Source organism: Rhipicephalus microplus, chromosome 6 (assembly GCF_043290135.1).
Source record: "Rhipicephalus microplus isolate Deutch F79 chromosome 6, USDA_Rmic, whole genome shotgun sequence".
NCBI classification, from domain to species: Eukaryota; Metazoa; Arthropoda; class Arachnida; order Ixodida; family Ixodidae; genus Rhipicephalus; species Rhipicephalus microplus.
The window spans coordinates 100,877,482-100,889,612 of record NC_134705.1 but is presented as its reverse complement, the minus strand read 5'-3'; the positions used below and the strand labels follow the sequence as shown (position 1 = coordinate 100,889,612).

The 12,131-nt window shown below is 45.4% G+C and overlaps 2 long non-coding RNA genes across 3 annotated transcripts; one reads left to right on the top strand and one right to left on the bottom strand.

Annotated features, from left to right (window-relative positions):
• The first annotated feature begins 3,504 nt into the window (after window positions 1-3,504).
• Window positions 3,505-7,705, top strand: LOC142765394 (uncharacterized). Of its 2 annotated transcripts, XR_012884224.1 has the most exons (4): window positions 3,505-4,448; window positions 5,057-5,391; window positions 5,500-5,653; window positions 7,084-7,705. It is a non-coding gene; the product is annotated as an uncharacterized LOC142765394 (long non-coding RNA). The 2 variants fall into 2 exon arrangements; XR_012884223.1 differs by lacking the exon at window positions 3,505-4,448 and having other exon boundaries at window positions 4,857-5,391.
• Window positions 7,071-8,248, bottom strand: LOC142765395 (uncharacterized). The gene is made up of 3 exons (XR_012884225.1): window positions 8,157-8,248; window positions 7,638-7,792; window positions 7,071-7,201 (listed from the first exon to the last, which is right to left on the bottom strand). It is a non-coding gene; the product is annotated as an uncharacterized LOC142765395 (long non-coding RNA).
• Window positions 8,249-12,131: the final 3,883 nt, after the last annotated feature.

Here is a 12,131-nt window from a genome sequence, read left to right as displayed (position 1 = left end):
CCAAGGCGAATGTGGGGCAGCGCAGTAGCATATGTCTCAAGCTGATTTCAGCCGCAAGACGAAAAGTTAAATTGGGGTCTTTTTCCCGCAGACGCTTGTCCCGTTAATCTAGTTGCTACCACTAAGCCACACGGGAGCATTTCGCGCATGAGCGATCTCTACAATGTGTGGACGTCAGTTCGCGAATACGATATTTTGACGTGCATGGGTGCTTTGTACTGTGTCTGTTTTGCTTGGCTATCGGTTAGTTTGTTGCCCCAATGTCCGGGAAACCATTGGAGTGTAATGAAGTGACCACCTCTCTGTTTTAGATCCAATGCTTGGGCGATTCCTCAAGTTAACGCCTAAAACTGGCCGTTTCTCGAGAGAGATTTTGGCTTGAAGCGGTGATTTCGTGTTGGACGGAAACATCCATTTACACGGTGCAGGGCTGTTCACAAATTTGATTTTTCGTATATAGAAATAAGTTCAGCAGCTGTCGAAGGTGACCTGGAATTCAGTTTGTAATGCCGGAAAACACCGAGTTGAGAGTTAATGAAGGTTGCAACTGAGGCGGACGAAGTCACGGACTCATCGGTGTAGATGTGAACAGATTGGCTGCATCGCTCAGTCAAATGTGCCAAGGTGAGTTGCTTGAGGGCTACATGAAAGAACATGCCCTGCCGTGGTGGTCTAGCGGCTAAGGTACTCGGCTGCTGACCCGCAGGTCGCGGGCTCGAATCCCGGCTGCGGCGGCTGCATTTACGATGGAGGCAGGAATGTTGTAGGCCCGTGTTCTCAGATTTGGGTGCACGTGAAAGAACCCCAGTTGGTCGAAGTTTCCGGAGCCCTCCACTATGGCGTCTCTCATAATCTTATGGTGGTTTTGGGACTTTAAACCCCAGATATCAATCATATACATAAAGACCAGGCGACTCGTTCGGAATCAAGTGCTCTGTGCCGTTATTTATCTAGCTTGAAATCATCCGGAGTCCTAAAATGTTCAATCAGGAGCATGTGGTTCACTGTTACACATCTACAGTGGAAGCCTGAGCACGAAGAAAATTGAATAGAGAGAGGTGTAGAATATTACCTACGGCTACACATGTGCTGGTAATTTACTTATTTCTGTGTTCTATATGGACAAATCAGCTATTTTTATTCAGTAAACTATATGCACGAGATTACAAGTACATTACTGTTACGAAGCAACTGCTTTATACCAGCTCTACAGGCGTTTATGATTACTGCGTTTACGACATTCTGTTTTGCAGCATATAGATAGCCGTTCTACGACTCGATAAAGGTGCGTCCACATATGCGATCAGGCATCCCGTTTTTTTGTTCATTGGCGGCACAGCGGTCGCGCTTATGTGTGTTTCTGTAGAGCTTCACTTTGTTTTTCCGTCTGTACTTCGATCAACAGTTCTCCATATGCAAGATATTGCACCTTGCAGTCTATGGTTATTGCCCCTTCAAGGGACTTCATCATACTGCAGACTGATTTTGAGGTAATCGATTTTTTTGTTGTTGGTGGATGAGTGAAGAAATAGAATCATGACAATGTTACACAAAACTTCCTCGCTTTAATACTTTCGTGCAGCTTCTTTTGTAGACCTACCATTTTCTCTAAAGTTAACACATACCATACGTTAGCTCTTAACTGAATGCTCTGAATACGTCGGTCGTGACTTACCTTCATATTCTCAGCAATGTTCCGAAGCTTACAACCTGAAATTCACATGCGTGCCCATGAGCCGGGCACTGACCAAGATCCCGACCACCAATGTTCATGGTTTCTAGTTTTCCACCTTACAAACCGCAGCCATGGTATGGGTAACTGCGTCAGTGTGAAACTAGGGGCGCGTGGGGACCCAGAGCACAATTAACATGGACGCTCAAGGAACGATTCTCGATCGTGGAGGTCCGGGATGGTGCTACGCAAGAAAGGATGACTAAGCAGATGGCCTTGCGGGGAAAGTTGTCGGGTATGAACCCTTGTTATTAGCTTTTGAAAATGAAAATATCGCCCTGATTTCTTTTCTTCTCCACATACGGAACCATCTAAAGAAATATATTACAAAGTACTTCTCTTTCTTTGCCTCAGCCCTTTTTGTAAACAAAATAGGCCAACTCCCGCAAGCTAAGATTGTGTCCAACAGCGATGTAGTTTGGCGGACGCAGAAAATGCAGATGGGCCACTGTCCCGTGGCTTCTTTCCACTTCTTCATACGTTATTGGTCGCCAACAGCTTCCTTTGGAATATTGGTCGCCAACAGCTTCCTTTGGAATGCATGAATTAGTGAATAATAAAACAATAGTAATCGATAACCCTCACAAAAGTGTCAGAAGTGAATTCCAACCCCACTTGTGACACCACGAGAGTGGTAATGAGCAGTGTCGGAATAAGTGTTTATAGTCAGATACGGAACTGCGTATAGACAGCACGCACAAAATTAGGAATGAGCAGAAGGTGCCTATCTAAGGCGCGTCTATATGACAAAGTTTCGGGACATGGTTGCGTGATCTTTATTATTAACTATAGAAATTGGCGGTCTCGTATAATACGTCACTATGCATTCACCTAATGGGATTCACAAGGCCATCAAGTCGTACATAAGTGTTTGCATCTCTCAGTTGGAAGCTTACGCATGAAGCCCCTGTTGTTTAGATACGGGTGCTCGAATAACACGTGACGCGAAAGCTTGCGCTCAAGGTACGCTCGAGTAACCGGATTATACCATAACCGAGTTAAGCTATGCCCATGTTTTAGCTGGTCTCTGCTTATGTTCTCTGGATGCTTGCATCGTAATGCGGTTTAATCGACATCGTTCTTCACACAAGCAATACATGTACGAGAACTGGAGCACAATCCTTCTATGAAGCAAGCACTTTGTGTCAGCTTCCTAGAAGAGTATGGTTTGATTGCGTCTACTTTGTGAGTCTTTCACGGCTCAAGTAATGTATCGCATTACAGCGCCTCAGTATTGGCACTATATCGTGATCTCCTTCTGTTACTACCCGTTTTATTACTCGGCAAAAAAGTGTCTACGTATGCCACTAGACTTTATTTTCGTTTATATCTAGGCTCTGTCAAGGTGTCCTAGAGTTTATGACACTCGAGTGGAGACAATCTGGTCGCAGGATCACATCCCTGCTGAGGTGCACCATATTCAATGCTGGCATCCCTATTGAAAAAACGTCCACCATAGGATTGGTGGATTCCACCAACCACCATTTTGGTGGATTATGGCGGTGGAAATGTTGGGGGCGCATGGTGTATGGTGGCTTATAGTGAAGCGGATGGTGAATGGTGCGCTCCAGCCGGCAATGGTGGAGCGCGAAGCAGCGTCAGAACACCGTGACGAGCTGCCACTGAAGAAATGATAAAAACTATTGTAAGAAAAAGGAACGTAGCTAGCACCCATAAAAAGAAAGGTTCGCCAGCGTGGGATCAAACCTGCCACCTCCGAATTGTGAACTGAGTACACTAATTACTGCGTCACGCCGACAGATGGTGTCATGTCTGTTAAAGAAGTAGTCAACTCACACACTCACTGTTTAACTTCCGTTTTGTTTGTCGTTTACTCGGAAGGGACGGGACCTGCACCTGCTACTCAACTTTGCACATTTGTGGCGCAATTATGTAAAAGTTCCAAATCCGGACAAAGGCGGTCTCTTCCATTGAGTCGCACGCGATTGGCCCATACAAGCTGTGACGAATGCTGTGACGTTATGAGTGACGTGAACTGGAGTGTCACGTGACTCTTTTTTTTCGGTTTTCGGAGAAAGGCGATGGAACGGTCGAAGAGACTGTCCGAAAGCAACCGGATGGATTGAAATGGCTGCAAGGTGGCCTGGATTGGATTGAAATGGAAAAAATGCGCGACTTTTCGGCACCGGGGCACTTAGACAACATGGCGTTTCCCACTGACACGGTACTTCGCCTTGCCTGTGCGGTAGCTTTAACCGAGCAGAGGCGACGACGCGAGGTAAAAGATGCATTTGAAGAGTTCAGCGAAGAAGAGTTCCGGCAATGTTTTCGTCTGTCCAAACGAACAGTGCGTAGCTTGTGCCACGAACTTGATCCTATCATCGGATGCCAGTGGCCTTTCCACAGAGAGAAAGGTGTTGTGCGCGCTGCAATTTTTCGCCACCGGTAGCTTCCAGAAGAGCATTGGTCGCGAGGAACACATCGGCATGTCTCAGCCGGCGGTGAGCAACACCATCCACGAGGTGACGGAGGCGATCATTACCGTGGCTGCTAGAAAAAGGGTGGCGGACTTCCTACTGACAACAGCTGCTAAGGATGAGGCAAAGGTGGAGTTTGTGCTACGCGGTTGCATCCCAGGGGTGCTGGCGTGTGCCGATGGCACGTTGGTCATTATTCGCAAGCCAGAGGGATTCAGACTGGCCGACACGGCGAGCTTCATGTCCAGAAGGGGCTATTATGTCCTAACGTCATGATCGTAAGTACTGTTGGGATCGTTTATTACTCGCCCTTCGGAGCAATTGTTCAGTTGTGAAGCCAAAGCTGGAAAAAGTAATAATGCAACGAATGAAAAAGAACCTGCAGAGAATTGGGTGCGAGCTAGATGGTGGCTCGCAAGGCCTCGGTAATAATAAGTGGCAAGTGTTTTGTGCGTGAGCCAGTTGCCGTTTTTGCGCTGGCATGCATACGCAATTGAATTGTGCATTTTAGAGGTAATCGGTAATATGGGCAGCAGACGTAGCAGAAGTATATACACGACAGGGAAGTATTACCAACACGAAAGTGCTTACAATCACAATTGGACGAGCTGGCTTTGGTATTTACGAGTGTTCTTTCCCAAGAGCAACGCGTAGCTTTTCACTTATCGATCATTCAGTGGAAGTCGGAGTTATGTGTACAGCAGAGGTGGGGTCGTTGCCCCCACCCTCCCCCCTCCTCAGTGTGCTACACCCTGTGTTTCCTTCTAAGTGAAGCTCCTTGTACCAATGACTGTACTAGTACGCATTGTTTCCTGCATATGCGTAGAAAAAAGGGATTTATTCTGAGTATAAATGCAGTACTATTTTATATCGCTCCTCATCGCAGATGTGCAAAGCATGGCTGCGCATAATTGTCATAGACCCATGATTCCCAGATTCGTGCCACGACTCCTGGGTGTGGGAACACAACCCACTGCGTGCACGCCTAGCTGCACATCTGCAGCCTGGCGAATATCTGCTTGCTAAGTATTAATGTGTACTATCTGGGCAGAGCACTCAGCTTTTATGCTTACATTGCAGGAGACGCAGGCTATCCCCTCAAGCCATGGCTCCTAACTCCAGTCCTTTGCAGTCAACCGTGCAACACTTCCGAAGGCCGATACAACAAGGAGCACGCATCCATGCACAATGTTGTGTAAAGGTGTATCGCCGTGTTGAAAAGCAAGTTCCGCTGCTTGCAGCACTTTCGAACGATGCTCTACAACGCCGATCGGGCAGCGCAAATCATCTATGCTTGCTTTGCTCTCCACAACATTGCGTTGCATGCAGGCGACTGGACCTTGGACGAGTATGTCGTAGACATGCCACCAGCTGAGGATGACGATGGAGAGCCAAGGGGGAGCCATATGCTCACACCACGCAACGTGCTGCTCAGAGACGGCAGCAGTGCTGTCTTGGACCTTTTTTGAAGTACACAGGAACGGTGAGTTTTCATGTTTTCATATCCCACACATAATTTATTTACACTGATTCTAGTGCATCTAGACATGAAAGGGCTGTGTTTGCCACATTTGAATACACAGAGTACTTACTTGTGCTTCAATATGAAGCAAGGTGGCAATGTCAAAATGCTGCATTTTCTTTAAGTGGCACATGAAATATGCAACAGAAACACCCTTTTCCATAATAGCGATCACAGTCACAACAGGCTAGATTGGAGGAAGCATATATGAGCGGCACTCTGTGCTGAATGTTGCTATCACAAAATTGTGCGAACAATGCAGCAACGTCTCAAAATTCTTTTCACCAGAACGCATAAAAATCGAGATTCCATTAGTAACATGTTGTATGAACACATGATACATAAGTCCATATCTTGTCATAGTGACTGACTACAAGCATTCAATTGTGCACGCCAGGCTTGACGAGCAATTGTACTTGTCAAGTTGTGCTGTTTTTTTTGCTCATTGTCCTAAACATTGTGTGAATGTTAAAATAACATTTATTTGAATTCACGACTGCAGTCATGCTGCAATGCTAAAAAATATGCAAATCAAGACGGCAAACAACAGGCGAGTTGTTTTGATAACATACAGCATGAATAATTCCCTCAGCCATCTCGCGGCTCCCAAGCCATACGACGTTCGAAATTTATTCCCGCAAAGAGTCGTTTACAACGAAAACTAGATGAAATCAATCGCTGGCATGTTGCTGTGATCACCATTTTCCTCTGTAAAACTGTGCAAGATGACCACTTACTAGCTTAGCGCTCCCAAACAAGATTCGGAATGTAGTTGTTGCATCTTAGCCTCATTGTGCTGAAATGAAAATATTACAGTGAACTGCAAAACAGTGTGATGCAAAAAGATATCACATTACTACACTATGTGGTAATGCTGAATAGAAATCGCAGTGAGCTAGGAAACACAGTGGGACAATACAAATATCAAAGAAACATTAACAGAAAATGTCAACTATACACTCGTGGTCTCCGTGTGAATTACTGGACACCTTTGAAATGTGGGTAAAAAACACTGCCACTAGAACAGCTCGAACATACATTGAGAAATGCATATATCGAACATAAAAAATGGTGCACTCCTTATACAAAGTAAATGCTAACCTAAATCTCGTAATATGTACTAAATGCAAACAAAAAACGAATAAAATAGAACATGAACAGCAACACGTAAACATATCAAAAACACTAAACCAATTATGAATGATAAAAAGTTGAAAACATGGCGAAAAACAAACTAAACTATGTATATGTCTCCAGAAGCGTATAAAATTGAACATGAACAGCAGCACCTAAACACATTGAAACCGACAAATCTATAATGAATGATGACAAGAAAAAACATTCAACACATGACGAAAAATTAAACTAAACTACGTATCCCTTTCTCGCAGAAAGCCCTCAGCCATGGCCAGTGCCCTCCTGCACCGCTGCCGCTTTCTCCTGTGCCGCTGCCACACGCCGTTCTGCAGAAGCGATGCGGGTGGTTGATTTTTTCATCTCCCGCAGCACCTGCGATGAATCATCATGGTGTAAATGTTTAAGTGAGCTGCCGGTAAACCCTTAACCATCTCGTGGCTGGAAGCTGCTGCTGCTGCCGAGAATTGCAACGGGCACAACAACTTCCCCTCAGTTGAAGATCAACTGGCCTGATGGCATCCTTTGAAAGTGGGAAGCTTTGTGTACAAGCTATGCCCTCCTCGTGTGGACCTACAAACATTTGTTGAAACTGCTCTTTATTAATGTCCTCAAATGCATCTCTCACTATGAAGAGCCCCAGGGCTAACTAACCTTTTGCCCGGCAGTTTATCATTGCAGATACCCGATACCATGCCCTCAATACAATGCATGGTTCTTGTTTACAGCCCAAGTTGGTTTCAGTCATCATAATAGAACATGGGGAATGCTTATGCCCCTTATGTAAAAAGTAAACAAAGGGTCTACTCACCTTGAGCACCTTGTCGCCCTGCTCAAGGTTCCAGTCCTGCACTCAATAAAGCACTAAGTTCTCAGATGCTTGCGTGTTACTGTGTCACTGCCATCTACAGCCGCTTCAGTGGCCTCCACATCCATTTCCACTGCAGCAGTGGGAACATTCGCCTGCTGGTAAGTGTAGTAAGCATGATCTTTCAGAAAGTGGATATTCGTTACTCTAGCTATTTTGCAACCTTAAGTACTAAACATCTGCGGAAATGTTCTGCAGCTATTCAGTGGTCATTGATGTCATGTATTACCATTTTAGTGCATGCACTTGCCCGCAGTCATTGCGTGTTTTATGATAAATTAATACCCCTTGTACTGCAAGGGCTGCAAACTGAGATTTTAGTTAAACCTACCCACTTTTGATTACTTTCTCGTGCGCTTTATTCCCGTTTAACAAGGTTCCGCTAAAGGCACCCCTTCAGATATCAAACTCTGTCATGGTACCGCTCAGGAACCCGTGATACTGCGGCGGCAGAGTGCTTACCTGTTGATAGGTGAGACCAAAAACGCCACTGAAGCGTGTCATCCCAGTCAACTGTAGAACCTGGCCGCGGAAGCCAGGCAGCCAACCCCATACAGTGCCACTGAAAATATACACTAATGTCACAGAACATATTGCCCGTGCCATTCGACGGTCACTTACGTTTGTGCGTCTCTGATGGCGGCGGTGTCACGGCGGGCCTCGCGCACCGGCCTGCGCCACCAAGCCTGCCATTCCTGCGCAAGCACTTCATGGTTCAGCGCGTCGCTGAGCTCTTGCCACAGCCGCCACCGGTCGGTGATGGTGACGCCGTGCCGCAGCTCGTTGGCATTCGCCACGAGCTGGGGATGTTCGTCCATAAAGGCGAGCACCAGCACGCGCTGAGCCTCGGATAACGCCGATGAGCCGCTGCTGCTGTTGACTACTGGTACAGTTGACCTCCGCCACGATTGCGCTCGACTGAGCCAACAACTTCGAAAGTTGCGCTGTTTAGGTTTGTATAGTGGAGGAGATATGAAAACAGTAACTGCTTGAAACGGGGTTGTATTTAGCGCCACCACGTACCGTCCCGCTAAATTTAGCTTTATTTCATAACAATAACAAAAAAAATACGTTTATATTGCGCCGTATTCCTTAACAAACGTTTAAAAACTTGTGCCAACACAATTTGATGATGATCAAAAGTAGTTAAACATTTTTCAACACGTTACAAACACTTTTCATTTTGCTATACGGTCCCCAAGTCCACGTCAAAATGATGACGGGAGGCTTCATTTCGTTCATTGGCTGTTCACTTCCTCTCGTCCTCGCGACCGCTGCGGACCGCCCATTTTTTGACGTCACCGACAGACCGCCTCCGTCCGGATTTGGAATTTTTACATAATTGCGCCATTGATAAACACGAACAACTGCTGCCTGTAACGATTGCCACTGCGATAATGGCAACGGTGCTATGGTTTTGTTAACTTTACAACCACAAGGAAAAAAAAGAACTCAGTGGACTGAAGAGCAGGTAGAGTTTATTGGCGAATACTGGCAAGATTATTATCTGTTTCTCACTCCTTCCGAAGGCGATATCAGTTCAGGCTTGATTACGCTTCTATTCTCAATCGATAGATACGCCCACGCAATTGATTTTGATGTTTTTCGCACAACGTACACCGCAGTCGTGCCAGCGCACCACTGTTGCTTTGTTGTTAAGAACGGCTACATAACGGCTTGTCCAAAACGAATGCACTGTGCCAAAAACATTATGCTATCATATTGGTTCAGTAAGCGTACGAATTGACGTGTCTATGTTCTCACATAATTGATTTATATGTGGTGTTTACCGTCCCAAAACCACCATATGATTATGAGAGACGCCGTAGTGGAGGGCTCCGGAAACTTTGACCAAGTGGGGTTCTTTAACGTGCACCCAAATCTGAACACACGGGCCTGCAACATTTCCACCTCCATCGAAATGCAGCCGCCGCAGCCAGGATTCAATCCCGCGACCTGCGGGTCTGCAACCGAGTACCTCAGCCACTAGACCACCGCGGCGGGGCTATGTTCTCGCATAAGAGCCAGCGAAGTGCCGGCGAGTGCGACCGGCAGTTGTTGGTGAGGGGAGGCGCACCTTTGGTGGAAGTGCTGCAAGCGCGTCGCATCGATGTTTGTCGCTTCTTGCGCGGACACCGTACACAATAAAACAGGCTTCATTTATAGGTTAAATCATGGCGCAGCTGTGCTGTATTGTCATTTTTACTTGTCAGAATTGTGTATACTGAAACCCAGAAGCGCCGATAACACTTGTACGTTCTCGGCCGATATGACTAACCTTTGGTGGAAATCATGGTGGTAGAACAGATGGGTGAAAGTGAAATTCGCTAGGGCTCATCTCGACGCATGTCGAAAGTTGAAAGTTTATGCGTATTCGCACGTACTTTTTCAACTTAATGGTACGGCTCAAACATTAGAGTGTGCAAGAATTACCAGAGTTGCGTTTCTATCGTGGCGACATCAAGTGACCACGCTGTGTTCTGTTCTAACATTGAAAGGGGCAATTGCGAACTGGAGCCCATTTATTTGTCGACAACTGCGCGCTGATGTAAAACATTTATATTAATGTTCACAGTGACAACTCCAGTCTTCTAAACATCCCGAAAAAACACATCGCGGATGTCCAACTAATATAAGTATGTGCGCGAAATGTAAACATATATTACCGACCGCATATTCTATGCTCCACGAAAATTGAAGCGTTGTTGACACCACAGGAAATAAAAAAAACAAACGTTCTAGGAAGCGTCATGAGCAGCGTTGGTTTCTTTTGACCGTAAACATATATCTCTGCGCATTCAAAAATGAAACACTACAAATAAGTGATTTCACATAGTTTCATGTGCTTTTCATCATGCCACCGCCATCCACCAAGCTTTCATCATGCCACCGTCATCCACCTTGCTCACCAAGCCTTCCACCAAACACGTTTTGCCTCGCCACCATGAGCCGGCATTTTCCACCATCACCAATATTGGCTCGCCACCACCACCACCATCTGCCATCATTTTTTTTTCACTCTAGCCGTCATCAGCCAGCACTTTCCACCATCAGCACCATTGGCTCGCCACCACCACCATCTGCAATCATTTTTTTCCACTCTCGCCATCATCAGTCAGTATGGCCACTACAGTTTCCACCATATTCGCTAATATTTCCACGATATCCACGATTCTTTCCCCCATATCTACCAACAATACCAGCTTCCACCAACCCAGAATTTTCAATAGGGATAAGTGGTTAAGGCCTGGGCATTTAAACTTAGGTGCACACTGCAAACGCACAAGTGGTCAAAACTTCCATAGCCCTACAATGCGGCATCTTTCTTACTCATATAATGGTTTTGGGACGTTGCAACCCAACAATTATTATTATTACTTTAACTCCCTGGTGTTTCCTTCCTGCAACTCCTGCGAACTGTTTGAACATCAACCAAGAACAGTATCATTTCGTTGAAGGTGTCTGCATGCACAGTTTTTATTTCGAGATGTCGCTCCCTCTGCAATAAATCACAAGCCTCAGGAAGGAGACCTTATTGTCGTCACATACCAGAAACACGGAACAAACTGGACGGTATTTATTACTTACAGCATACTGAAGCACAGCAAACAGCTTTTGGACACTGTCCAGTACCGTCTTATGCGTCCGTGTATCCGCGCTGTCGAATCTGTACTTGCGGAGCACCTGTCCCGGAGTAGGCTTATTTTTACACATATTCCAATGAGTGCTCTCCCACCAATGGAGAACGCAAAATACGTATATGTTGCCACAAATCACTGCGACTGTGCTGTGGCCTTCCACCAGTTTCTGCGTGGCTTCACTCCTAAGTTCTTGTTGGAAGTGGCCTTGGAGAGATTTTTTACACTTTTCTTCACTGACAAGGTCGGTGTTCTATTAGCACTATCACTTTTATATTAGCGTCTTTGTTAAGAATTGCAATTTTCATTACCTTTTTTTGACAAACTTCTTATTCAAATTTAAGGTGACGTTTGACACATTTTAGCAATGTTTTCAAAAAGGTACTATTGCTTACAAAACCACTATTGCACCCGAACTCCTCCTATTCACCATTACATTGCAGAATAGGACGAAATAGCAACAAATTTTTGTTATCAACGAGATATGTAATGCACTTTTTGGTTCATTTTTCTTTAGACGAACTTGAAAGCCACGCATGGAGCGATGGTGTGACAGTGTTTAATTTTGCACCTTACGGCATGAAAGTGCACAACATATTGTGCATGTATGTAATATGGTGCAACGATTGTAGAATTTTTACCTATAGAGTTAATTATATCGCTTTACATCCGACGTATTCACACTTTTTAAACACGAAAGGAAAAGTGTTTTTATAAGTACGTGCCATTACAATACCCTCGTTCAATTGTGTGCACTTTTTGTAAGGCGACTACTTGGACCATCTGTTGCCCTGGTAAC